General features: G+C 45.4%; 1 protein-coding gene across 1 annotated transcript in view; it reads left to right on the plus strand.

Moving 5' to 3' along the window:
* The window catches only part of MCF2L2 (MCF.2 cell line derived transforming sequence-like 2), a 272166-nt gene that overhangs the window by 140676 nt on the left and 117572 nt on the right, over positions 1-13918 (plus strand). The window lies entirely within an intron of this gene.

The raw sequence follows: 13918 nt of genomic DNA on the forward strand, positions 1-13918 counted from the left end.
CGTTCCCCTTGTAACCATTTTATCCTGGGCTGTTAGCCACTGTTTGGTTCTTACTGACAAAAGCTTTGACTCTCTGAAGCTCATCCCTTGGAAATCTACTTGGTCTTTTGAGTGCTGTTGAGCCCAGATCTTGCTCGTTGACTGCAGACCAACATGGCTACCCACGTGAAACTACACACGAGACCAAAGGTTAAACTACCCTCCCCCCAACAATCCTCCCTAAAATCACCAGTCCTTGACAAGTTTCCTCTGAAGCAAACAGCCTTGTTCTCAGGCAAGTATCTACTGGATCGCCCGCCTACATGCAAGCAAGAGAAATCTTTTCCACAGCTGAGTATGTGATTACTACAGTCACATGCATGCAAGCATTTGTGGGGTAGGATCTTATCTCACACGGGTGTTGAAGATGCAAGAGAAAGAACTTCTTGGACACGTACACACCCACACAAAGGGAAATAGCTGGAGGACAGCTTAGAAGCTCTTGTTGAATACTTATCTTATTGGGGAGGATGGGGCAGTGAGGGTGCCATCACTCCCCCAGAATTCGACTGTCGGACAGTGAAGGTTCAATGCCAGGGGACATGGAGTCTAACCAGGATGGATGGTGGGAGGAAAGCATCGCCTGCTCAAAATCTTAGGCCTCCCTGAAAGGGTGAGTTTCCCCTTTCTAAGTAGCTCCCTCAACAGGGCAGCGGGGGGGGGGGGGGATGTGAGAATCACTTTAGGCAAACTCTATGATACTTTGGCAGACAGTAGGTTTTTGAGGCCCTGACCTGGAGAGCCCAGGCAAGTCAGATCTCAGAAGCTAAACAGGGGTCAGCTTTGGATAATAATTGGATGGGAGACCTCCAAATTGATTATGTTCTGTTTCAGCTTCATGTTGTCTGTTATCAGTACTAGAATTCATGGTGTTCTGTTTCAGCATTTCTTCTCTGTATTGGATCCTTGCTAATGGTATGTCTTTGTAAACTTGTTTATATTTACCCTATGGCATTGTTAATGAAAATGTCCTTGATATTGTAAGGAAAGGTACTTGATATACTGTATGGAAATGTGCTTGATACTGATTGTACTAAGCTCATACTGTGTAATCCGCCTTGAGTCTCAGTGAGAAAAGCGGACTATAAATGACATAAACAAACAAACAAAGAAGACCAGGGTTGCAGAGCCGGGCAATAGCAAACCACTTCTGCTAGTCTCTTCCCTTGAAAGCCCGAGCAGGGGTCACCATAAGTCAGCTATGACTTGATGACATTTTCCACCACCACCAGGCTTTTAGTACTGCCGGTCTATCTGTGAGTTACAGGAAATTTAGCAGAGGAGTAGTTGCTTCCTGTTTCCCTTTCGGGCAGTGTATTTATTTATTTTACATACTGATATCCTACTGTTCTTCTTAATGGGGACCCAAGATGATTTTTAACCTTCGTCTCCTCTCCTCTACTTCATCCTCAACAACACCCCTGTGAAAGCTGAGGTGAAAGAGAATGACCAGCCCAGCAAGCTTCCACATCGGATTCAGACCTGGGTTTCCCAGATCCTAGACTGGCACTCTGATCCTAAACTGGCACTAGAAACTAGGCTGTCTAGAATAGACAGAGCCACCCTTGCGGATGAGACATTTTCTTTAGATGTTTCGAGGGCACTTGCTTATCGGACAATACCAGTGCTTCTTTATTTACATTATTTTTGTGATTTATAATCCACCTTTCTCACTGAGACTCAAGATGGACTATGCAGTCAACAGGAGGGGTATCCAATAATCAATGTAATAGGATTAGGACTGCAGAAATCTGAACCAAAATGTAAGTTTGATAATAATAACTGTGCTTATATACCTCTCTTCTAGGCAGATTAGTGCCCCACTCAGAACAGTGAACAAAATCAGGAATGCGGTGGAATGGAGTTCCAGCACCTCTTAAAATGGTCACATGGTTGGTGGCCCCGCCCCCTGATCTCTAGACAGAGGGGAGTTTAGATTGCCCTCCGTGCTGCTCGGTGGCGCAGAGGGCAATCTAAACTCCCCTCTGTCTGGAGATCAGGGGGCGGGGCCACCGACCATGTGACCATTTTAGGCAAGGGCGATTTAAACTTTAAAAAACTCCCCCCTTGTTCCAGCTGACCCAAAGTGACATCATTGTGCGGTCCTGAGTTCCATCACTGAGTTCCGCCACCTCTTTTCCCAGAAAAAAAGCCCTGGTTGTTATTATCCCTGCAATACAGCTGGGGAGCTGGGGCCAAGAGAAGTGGCTTGCCCAAGGCCACCTGCTGATCTCATGGCAGTGGTAGGAGTCGAACCAGCAGCGTGCTGATGCACAGCCCAACTATTTATCCACTATGCTACAACAGCTTTCTTCTTGCTTTAGCCACATCTGCAATGCTTGAATGAAACCGTCATTGGTTGAGAATGTACACTTTTTGAAAAATGGCTCACTTCTGGTTTTGAGTCCATGTGAGCCATAGTGACACATGCCCACAAATAGCCTAATCGTGTAGTCTGATAAAAACACTCCACTGAGTTTAGCAGGACTTTCTCTGAAGTAAGGCTGCAGTCGTTTAACTGAGAGTAAGTGCTATGGACATCACTAGGTAAACATGCAGATTTGAAGACTGACCCTGTGCATGTTTATTCAGGGATGTGCTCTGAGGGTTACGTGATCCTGTCAATGTTTTTGTGCAAAAAAAAAAAATCTCACAGAATCCAGCGGGATTGATTCCTGAGGGTCCATGCGCAGAGGATTGCTGAATGGTTGCATGCAACCAGGGCTTTTTTTCTGGGGAAAGAGGTGGTGGAACGCAGTGGGTTGCCCTTGGAGAAAATGGTCACATGGCTGGTGGCCCCGCCCCCCGATCTCCAGACAGAAGGGAGTTGAGATTGCCCTCCATGCCGCAGCGGCACGGAAGGCAATCTCAACTCCCCTCTGTCTGGAGATCAGGGGGCGGGGCCACCAGCCATGTGACCACTTTCAAGAGGTTCCGGAACTCCGTTCCCCCGCGTTCCAGCTGAAAAAAAGCCCTGCATGCAACAATGTCCTGAAGATACCCTTGAGTCATTCTCTTGAATTTGCACGCACCTGTGAATGTCACTCATGTAGACTCTAGGCAAAGCAGGTTATACATTTGCATCACAGACACAAAAAAGCGGGGGGAGGGATGATAATCTTGCATCTCAATTTTTCTTAGATGTTACATTTTGTAATCCTGGTATTCTCCCCAGTGGCTAAACACCGTATAAAACTTTAGCAAGAGTAGTTGTTTGGCATGCTGAGCCAGCAAAGATATATCTTATTTGCTCTTGGCTTTGAAAACCAGGCTTCTAGGGCCACTGCCTTTTAGACAAAGACGTACGCCTTAGAAGGCAAATATCCCTACTCATTGTAGGCACTCCTCAGTCCCACAGTCCGGCTGTTCACTCCACCCAGGAAAGCTTATGTCACAAACACATGCAGAATTTTGCTGTTGTACATTCAAGCAATGTGCCAGTACTGCTGAGCTCTTATGACGCTACAGGCAAAGAACTGGAGGGGCAGGAGAGTCCAAGTTCCGCCTTTGGGCACCAGGCACCCCAGCCCTGGTACAAATATTTCTCACCCCGGCTGCCAACTGGCCAGAAATAAAGAAAAGAACCGCATGGACTGCTCATCTGCCTTTATGAGCTGCACCAGGCAATAGCTGAAACTGTTGGTAGCTTAAGCTAGCACCTGCTATTGTCTGTAGTGCAAGCGTCTCTTAAAGATGCAGCAAAGAAGTTTTTTTTTTTTTTAAGTTGGCTGCCTTGGTTTTCAAAAAGGCCATCCCTCATTCTGCCATTTGCTGTCGTGAAACAGTATCGACAACACCAGGGAGTGAAAGAAGGAAGCTGGAATGGGAATGCTTACGGGTACACTCATGTCCCTTTTGTGGTTCCCCTTCAAAATTGAGAGAGGAGCAGAACAGGAGGAGCCATAGCTAGGTGACATGGTAAACCAAAATATGTTCTTGAAAACAGGTGGTTGCACAAAAAGGGATGGAGGAGAAAAAGAGGGCCCATTATTGCAAACAACGGATGGTAATTTATTTGTTGATGTACAGAACTGCTGTAACATAATTGCAGTAGCAACTTGACCTGGATAACCCAGGCTAGCCTGATCTTGGCAGAGCTTGGAAGCTAAGCAGGGTTAGCCCTGGTCAGTACTTGGATGGGAAACCACCAGTGAAGTCCAGGGTTGCTATGCAGAGGTAGGCAATGGCAAACCACCTCCATTTGTCACTTGCCTTGGAAACCCTATGGGGTTGCTATGAATTAGCTTTTCAGCCAGCCGTGTCTGTAGGTTGCTGGGAAACAAAACAGGACTCTTGCGGCATCTTAACGAGTGATTCCGCATGCGTTGGATAATGCACTTCCAATCCTCTTTATAGATCATTTGGAACGGATTTTTTTGTGCGCAGAATAAAAAATCCACCTCAAACGATTGATAAAGTGCATTGAAAGTGCATTATCCAATGTGTGCGGAATCAGCCATGTGACTAACCAAAGTTCCACCAAGGGAATGTTTAGCAGACTATAGCCCATTTCTGCCAATGCAATGCAGTGGCTCTGCGCTGGGCATATCTTTTATGCAGGAGGTATGAATATAATAAACATGTCAATGAAATACATATATGGTTGTCAGCAACCTGGAGAAAAAAAGTGACCTCCTCCCTTTAATGGAAATTTAATGGGGTATTATTTACCAGGTGATCTTACTTCTGCGCCGTGAAAAGCTTCACCATTTCCAGACGTTTGCCTTTATTAAAGGTGCAGGACACTGATTCTCCAGGTTGTTGGTAACCCTAAATGCAGACACTACTGGGGCCAAATATAACTATGTAAAATTCAAACCTAGACAAGAAAAGTGCATGCATTGCAAAAGCCATATTTGAGTTTTGCTAAGCTAGTTAACACCTGGGGAGTCCCACGTTTTGCTAAATTAGTTGACATCTATGGTCCCTGTTTCTTGCTTAGTTCTGAGAAGAAACAATGTATTTTCATCAAAGCCCTTCTTAAATACAACGTCCAAGTAGCATGAAGAGCACAGCTCAAGGCTATAATCTTATGCTCCTTGACTTCTGTGCGAGTCTGAAAGTACTGAAAGTAAATGTGATATTTATTTATTTGTTGCCGGATTTCCTCCTAAATGGGAACCCAAAGTGGTTTATAGTACAAAAGAGAAAATATGTCAGAAATAAATGTGAAAGGGAGGAGGAAGGCTTCTGTGTGAAGAGTAGGTCTTCCTCGGATGTGCTAGATTATTTGTTTGTCCTGTAAGTGTACACCTTTTCTCACATCAGTGTATGAGGAATGGAACCAGTTAGTTAACATTAGCGATCGCTGCTGCTCTCGTAGGCAACTGACTGCACAGAGTCCATTCAAATATTTGGAAAATAATACATTTGCATTTGAAAATGTTCCTTTTTTCTTTCTTTCCAAAATTCTCCCCCCCCGCCCCGCTTGCATATTCCAGAGATCAAAGGTACTAACTTGTTGATTCCATGTTTGTGGTTTTAAATGCAACGGGTTTCTGTGCCTGAGTTTTAATTGTCTGGCAAGGGTGGAGAAGAGCGATGTTGAAAATGTTTTCAGCGTATTTTGTGTTGCCAAACCTTGTTTTGTCAGAGGAATAAACTCCCACAATAATCGGAAACGTGAGAAGGCTTGCTAAAATGCAAATTCCGTGGCTGAAAGCCTGTCACTGAAAGCTTGTCAGCATTTTGATATGGCTGCAATACCAAATTCGGACTGTGTCTGTGGGATTTCATTTGACCCTACAGAAGTGAGGGTACCACTAGTATGAAAATACGTAGCGGTCAAAAAAATCCTGAAAAATATACTTTGTCAGTTTCCAAAATCCTACGTTTACTGATCGTAGGGAGGGAAGATAAAATGGAAGTCCAGAGACATCTTAAAGACTGACAACATTATTTCAGAATGAGCTGTTGTTAGTCAAGAGCTTGCTTCTTAAGATGCTTTCTGTTCTGCTTTTTTTTCCTTGTGACAAGCGGTCAAATTTTACAAGGAGGTTGGGCAAAGGCTGCATGCCAGAGTAAACTGTTAGTAAACCATTGAAGAACAAATGCATTCCTTCAGAATCTTGAGAGAATTATACTGAAGAAGAGAGTGCTGCTAGCTAAAAATTTGTATTTATTAGTTTATTTTTTTTAAAAAATCACCATTGTAGTGTAGCAGCTAGAGCGTTAGACTAGAATCTGGGAGACCCAGGTTCGAATTCCCGCTCTACCACAGCAGCGGCTGGGTGACTTTAGGTCAGTCTCCCTCTGTCAGCTTGACCTACCTCATAGGGTTGTTGTGAGGATAAAATTGAGACAGAGAGAATGTGGTAAGCCCATTTGGGTCCCCGTTGAGAAGAAAGGCAAGGTATTAATGAAGTAACTAATCAATAAATTCTCATACTTGTGGCAAATCGAGCTGGCCCCCGAGGGGGAAAAGTTATTTGCTCCCTAGCAACTATTTGTGCTCCTTCTTCCACAGGACCAACCTCATACATACTGATCTGCAGGGCTTTTTTTCTGGGAAAAGAGGTGGTGGAACTCAGTGGGTTGCCCTCGGCGAAAATGGTCACATGGCTGGTGGCCCCGCCCCTTGATCTCCAGACAGAGGAGAGTTTAGATTGCCCTCCGCACCGCCGAGTGGCGTGGAGGGCAATCTAAACTCCCCTCTGTCTGGAGATCAGGGGGCGGGGCCACCAGCCATGTGACCATTTTCAAGAGGTTCCGGAACTCCGTTCCCCCGCGTTCCCCCTGAAAAAAAAGCCCTGCTGATCTTCAGATGGCCAAGTTGTCATAAATAGTTCGAGAACAGTAGCTTAGAGGATTGGGTGGTTGTCTCTGGCACCTGTGAATGTTGCCGTGTGCTTGGTCTGTCTTGACAGGCCAGGGCGTCTAGTCCCACTGGCTTAACTTTATTGACAGCATTCTGTCTTCACAGGGTTCAGATTCAGAAATCTACATTACCTGCCCGCTCCCAAAAAGCATACATAGATAAAAGCAGGTCATGTTCCACGGAGCAATCAGATGAGCGACGTTCTTTTTTTCTGACTCATTGATTATGAAATTGCTGTAACTCAGACGTCAAGGCTAGGAATTACTATATTTAGTGCTGGACCGAAGCCAGAGAAACAGCGTTAAGGCAAAGAAGCCTTGTGAAAGTTTATGACCGTAGTTGACTCCTCCAAACACCAGCCCTCCTCAAGTCAAGATGTGATGGTGACGAAGTTGCTTGTGCTCCCTGCTTCTGATGCACACTGAAATCATTGCAGAAACGCACAGATTTTGTCGATCAGGCTTCTAACTATAAAAAGCTGAGTTTTCACAAATGTTGGCAACCAAAGATTCAGATATTGCAGACTAGAGAGGACAGCAGTAGAACTGGTGGAGCTGGCCAGGCCGAGGTCTTGGGGTCTCCAATCTTTTGAAATGGGACCCACTTCAGAACGTCACTGTAATTTTTGGGATCCACTTTCAAAGTTGTGCCTTGGCCACTCCCCCCTCCCCCCCACAACATATGTGGACTGGGGACCGATGTATCTGCGGGACCACCTCTCCTTATACATGCCCCGGAAGACAGAAAAACAGCTATTGGTGGCCCCTGGCCCCAGGGAGACCTGCCTGGCCTCAGTCAGAACCAGCACCTTTTTGGTCCTGGCACCAGCCTGGTGGAACTCTCTGTCCTTTGAGACCAGGGCCCGGCAGGGCTTGTTATCTTTCCATCAGGCCTGTAAGACAGAGATGTTTCGCCAAGCATATGGTTGAGGCTGGGCCAGGCCACCGCTGGCCTGGTAGGAGGAGAAGAGGAGGCGAACGATCCAAACCTCCTCGATGAGATTTGTCGACCATCCTGTTTTTTAATCCTGTCTTTAATTAGCTTAGCATTTACTGCTGCCATCTTGAAAATTATATCTTATATTTTTCTATGACAAGTGACTGAATGTTTGTAATTTTTTTATCGATTTTATAGAAAATGCATGTAACCGTGTTACTATGTTTTAAATGATGTGATCCACCCTGAGCCTGTTCGCGAGGAGGGCAGAATAGAAGTCAAATGAAATAAAATAAATAAATAAAATGTAGGATTCTCACATCAGTCTACAGTGAACGTGTGTGTGTGTTTAGTAATCCTAAATATATAGGATTAAGGAACAACAGTCTGTATTACATGGCCCTTTCACACTGTATTTATTTATTTAAAATATTTCTATGACATCTTTTGATCCAATCCGGGGTCCCCAAGGCAGTAGACATTAAAACATGTTAAACATTAAAACATTTCAGACATTAAAACAACATATTAAATATACACACACACAAAGAGGGAGGAGAACTAAAACGAGATAGTGAGGGAATGGCAACCAAAGCAAACAGTTCTCGCTCATTGGCAGAAGACAACAATAGAAGAAGACAGGTAAGTCTTGCTGGGGAGAAAGTTCCAAAGTTTCAGAAGTACAGCCAAGAAGGGTGGTCCTTGAGTTGCTACCCATCTAACCTCAAATGGTGGAGGTACCCAAAGCAGGGCCTCCAAAGATGACCATAGTGGATGGCAGGGCTTTTTTTCAGCAGGAACGTGGTGGAACGTTTTAATTAGCTTAGCATTTACTGCTGCCATCTTGAAAATTATCTTATATTTTTCTATGACAAGTGACTCTTGAAAATGGTCACATGGCCAGTGGCCCCGCCCCCTGATCTCCAGACAGAGGGGAGTTTTTTTTTTTTTAATAAAATGTTATTGGTGAGTGGAAAAAAGAAAAGAATTTTCAAATTTAACACATATAATCTCATTTCCCCCCCCCTCTATCCCCCACCCTTTTCCTCCCCCCTCCCTATTGACTTCCAACAGCTTTCCAACCCTTAACCCTTCTTATTGCTTAAATCTATTTCATTTACATTTTCCTACCCTCTGTAAATCATAATATCTCTTACTCTAAGCACATTCTAATTCTTTTACATAGACTCTATCGAGCATACTATCCAAATGATATATATCGTGTCAATAAAGCATAACCATATAGTATAGTATATAGCAGGGGTCACAGTGTCCAGACAGAGGGGAGTTTAGATTGCCCTCCGTGTGATTTAAACTTTAAAAAACTCCCCCTTTGTTTCAGCTGACCCAAAGTGATATCATTGTGCGGTCCTGAGTTCCACCACCTCTTTTTCCAGAAAAAAAGCCCTGGTGGATGGGTAAGTTAGATTTTTATGGAAATAGGTAGTCCTTAAGGAAAACTGCCGCAAGCTATATAGAGCTTTAAAGGTCAATACCACCACCTTGAATTGGGACCAGAAACAAATCGGGAGTCAGCAGAGATGAAAACCCATGAAGCTGCTTTATACTGAATCAGACCATCGGTCCATCAAGATCAAGATTGTCTACTCAAATTGGCAGCAACTCTCTGGCGTCTGAGGTACAGGCCTTTCACATGTACTACAGCCTGATCCTTTATACCAGGAATTGAACCTGGGACCTTCTGCATGCCAAACAGATGCTCTACCACTGAGCCACAGCCCCTCGTGGAACAATATGGTTCTTTTGATAGATGCAAACCCCAAATTTGCCCTCAAGCCTTGTCTCCCAGCTTGCCCTATTCCTTCCCCTCCCTCCTGGTCCACAAACCCACTTGCAATAGAGCTGTAATTCACTTTTGTTTGAGAATCACTGGCCCAGGGGATGCTGGGGAGGCACTGTGGTTAGCAGACATTGTCTTGAGGCCGGAAAGTGGTGGTTTGAATCTTCCTGCCGCTACATTGTTTGGGTGCTTTTATGCATTACACAGCAGCAAACCCAGGTTTGCAGTAGAGTGTACACTCAGAGTCTCTCTACACAAGATGCTTTGGTGTGTGTTGTTCGAGGGTAGGGAGATGCAATATTAGCCGGGAAGCATAGTTTTAAAAGACAGAGCTGGTGGAGATCACTCCTCAGAGGGTTTGTTCATTTCATCTTCGCCTGCCTGAAGACTCTGTCTGTTTCACCTCTCCAGTCTAAATTGTGTGGGAGTGCAACCAGGGGGCAGCGAGGAATGGAAATGGGCTGGAGCTGCCTTCCAGAGCCTGACTCGGACCTGGAGAAGTTATAATGGGCTGAAGTTTCCATTCTGGCCATTCACAGCCTCTTCACACTGCTCCAGTATATAGCAAAGCCTTTGCTCTACCGCTGGCTCTATCTTTTTAAACTACCATTCCTGTGTCCGATGTCTCGTGTAGAGAGACTTTCAGAGAACCAGGTGAGATATGTGCTAGAAGTTCCATGTTCACATAGGTTTTATCCTAACAGGCCATATGGCAGCTCCCTATTGACATTTCTAATAGAAAAATTATGTGGAGATAGAAGGTGTAATCTCTACTATAGTCAGTCCATGGCATGTGAAAATGAAATTTAAAAATCCACTGAGGGCCAAGCTACAAGTGACGAATGACACTTGAACGGCAAGTGGATTGAGTGGAGGGCAAGTGAACAGGGAAAAATACACTTGCCGTTCAAGTGTCATTCGTCACTTGTAGCTTGGCCCTGAGTCCTGACTTGAAACTCCCAAGAAAACATCTGATTTAATACTTGTTCTTGACTCCGAGACATAAATTACTTAATTACATAAATTACTTATTTATTTTTTCCATTATTTTTAATCTGCCTTTCTCAAGTCAGATTACACACAGTCAATTACAATCAACAGGATGGGTCGTCCAATAAACATTGCAGTAGGATTTAAACTGTAGAAATCTGAAAACAGAACTGAAGCAAAGCAGAGTGCTGCAATTTATCATTTAAATGGGGTTTTAAAGACCAAGAGAGATCCAAACTGTTTATGTGACACAGAGATGATACTACAGGAGAGTTCGAGAATTAAATATATTGGGAACCCAGGATGAGAAGATAATTTCTCTTATTATTTTCTTGCTGTTTGGGAGCATTTTTCTAAGCTCAGCTTTAGGGTCAGTGGTGAGGCAGTTGGAAGCTTTTTGTCAGGCAATCAAATCAATCTCTTTGTTTTTGAGAATCACACCGAGAGATTAGGGTTTCAACAAAAGGACTGTGTCTGTTTGGTACATACCAACAGAATGTTGTTTGCACACAAAACAGAAGAATCTAGGCTCTGTGGCAATTGAGACTGTAATTAGGCACACAGATCTGCTTTGGGCTATTGTGAACAGATCAATAGCATAACTGGACATCAAAAAAAATCCATGTACGCATGCAGCCACACCCTTGCTCTAATGGTTTCAGGTGACTCAAACTCCATTTCCATGACAGCATAACTTAAGCAGAATTGAACTATATTGAACTATAGTGGTCAGTCTTAACCATTCCCAGACTTCGGCTGTTTTGATACCAGTCCTGGAGCCCAGAGCCAAAAATTGACATATTGGCATCAGGTAAGATGGCAGAACTTCTTAATGTTTTTTGCAAAAGGTACATGTGTTAAGTTTTGATGTGATAGCCCGTTTTGATGGATAGTTTACACTTTTTATGATGTCATCAAAATGGCCGAAGACAATTTTTCCAACCTTTTCTAATTTGAGCTATAATTCATGAACCAAGTGATCAATTTCAAATTTTAAAGTACTGTTGGAAAGCTGTTAAATTCTCCTACAAATAATAATTAATACTAATAATGCCTCTATCCATAACAGTTTTTGTGATATAAGTCATCGAAGAAAAAGGTTTATGGCACATATGCCTTTCAGAAAAACATAGAGAAATTTAGCCATCTTATCTAATACTGATTTTTGGTGTGGCTAGACTGGTGATTTGTTTCGGTTGGATTCTTTAGGGAAGTGCATTTCCCCAGGGCTGGCGTGCCCATTGAGGCCAGGTAAGCGGTTGCCTCAGGGTACGGGGCGCCGGAGGAGGCGCCGGGGGCGGGAGCGCGCACCCATGCTGCCACCGCCGCCAGCACACGCCCCCGGCCAGGCACAGCAGCTGCAGGCGTCTGGGGCGGCGCAGGGCAACTGAGCGGGAGAGCTGGGAGGCCACCCACGTGCCATCCCAGCCGCCCACCACAGCAATCGGGCCAGCTCGTGCACGCACCCGTGATGTCGTCACACGTGACAACATTGCGCAGGCTGGTGTGTGTTATTGCACAGGCCGGCTGCGAGCACCGAAAAACCTGTGTCCCCCCCCCCCCCACACACACACTTCTACACACAATCATGGTTCTTTGGAACACCACCTGGGTTTTCCTCAAGTTTTCTGTGATTTTCCCCAAGCTGCATTACTTCAGTGTTTCGGAAAGCTTGCAACAAATCAGGCTTAGCTGGGTGGGAAGGTCTAGGTTGCCAGGTCCTGTTACCTTACTGGCGGGGGGGGGGGGGGCGGAAATCTGGCACTAACCTTCTGGGTTCTTCTCCCGGCAGGTGCAATAATGTCACTTCTGGTAGTGACGTCATCGTCCCCAGCGATAGACAGGCTCCTGTGCTTCACAGGTAGGGTTGTCAGGTGTCCGGTTTTCCCCCAGACAGTCCCATTTTTTATCTGGCTGTCCAGGGGAAACGTGATAAAAGTACAGGACATATAAATGTCCCATATCTTTGCCCATAGAAGAAGTGCCTAGCTGGCTAGCCTCCTCCACACCTGAGAAGCAGTGAGCCCACTTGCACCCCAAGTGTTGGAGAAGCCTGGCCTAGCCAGCAAAGCAACCAGCAGGCATGCCTGGCCCCTGGGGCAGCAATGACATCACTGAGTGACATGATCATGTAGGAGTCAAGAGTGCAAAGCACCAGTGCAAAAAAGAAAAAAAACAGGTGACAGGGCTCTGTGCAGTTCTGGTGGGTAGGTCAACTGGCAACCCTATTCACAGGGGCCAGTTGGGACTAGGGTTGCCAGCTTCAAGTTGGGAAATTCCTGGAGATCTGGGGGGTGAAACCTGGAGAAACCTGGAGAAAGGGGTTTGGGGAGGGAAAGGGCCTTGGCATGGCATAATTCCATAGAGTCCACCCCAAAAGTAGCCATTTTCTCCAAGTGAACAGATCTCTGTGGCCTGGAGACCACTTGTAATTCCGGGAGATCTCCAGCCACTACCTGGAGGCTGGGAATCCTAGTTGGGACCCCTGTGAAGCATGGGCGCATACCAGCTGCCAGGTGCAATGACATCACTTGAGGACTTTTCCCTGGGCTTTCCCCCCCTGCTGACCAGGTGACTTACGGCAGGGGCAGAGTCTTGGAGAGTGAGATCCCTCACCCCCACTGGTGGGCTGGCAGCCTTACTGCCCACACAGCAGCCATTTTCTCTGGCCCCATGTCATGATCCTGGGATTTAGAGCAAATTTTTCAATGTTTTCTGCAAATCGCTAGAGAGCTCATGTTTCCCTCAAAGGAACTGACTATTGGGGAAAGATCCTATGAGCAGAACCACAAGTGACAAAAGGCACAGGTTGGACACTTGTCAGCTTCCCTCAAGTTTTGATGGGAAATGTAGGCAGCTTGGCGGAATGTTGGACAAGTGACGGTTGAAAAGTCCATTGGACAGCAGTCAGAGAGCAAAGCTGCGAGACCAGGATGCCTACATTTCCCATCAAAACTTGAGGGAAGCTGACAAGTGTCCAATCTGTGCCTTTTGTCACTTGTGGTTCTGCCTTGGGGTTCTTTTGTGTACATGGTCCTAAGTGTGGTCAATGCTTCTGTTGCCCATTTTCAGTTTGAATGCAGACCTCGTCAATGGGGATCGAGATGGTGAGGCCCTATGATTTAGTCTAGCAAGGGGGTGTCACGATCTCAGGACTGTAGGCCTCAAGGAAGCCTGAGGCCTTAGGGTAAATTTTCGTGCAGGTCTGGCTGCTAATTCCCCTGCAGGCCAACAGTTCCCAAGATCCTTCCCAGCTTTAGGGTTTTTATTATTTTATTATTTATTTATTAGATTAGATTTTTAGTCCGCCCTCCCCGCCGAGCGGGCTCAGGGCG

This window comes from Eublepharis macularius, chromosome 6 (genome assembly GCF_028583425.1).
Source record: "Eublepharis macularius isolate TG4126 chromosome 6, MPM_Emac_v1.0, whole genome shotgun sequence".
In the NCBI taxonomy this organism is placed as follows: Eukaryota; Metazoa; Chordata; class Lepidosauria; order Squamata; family Eublepharidae; genus Eublepharis; species Eublepharis macularius.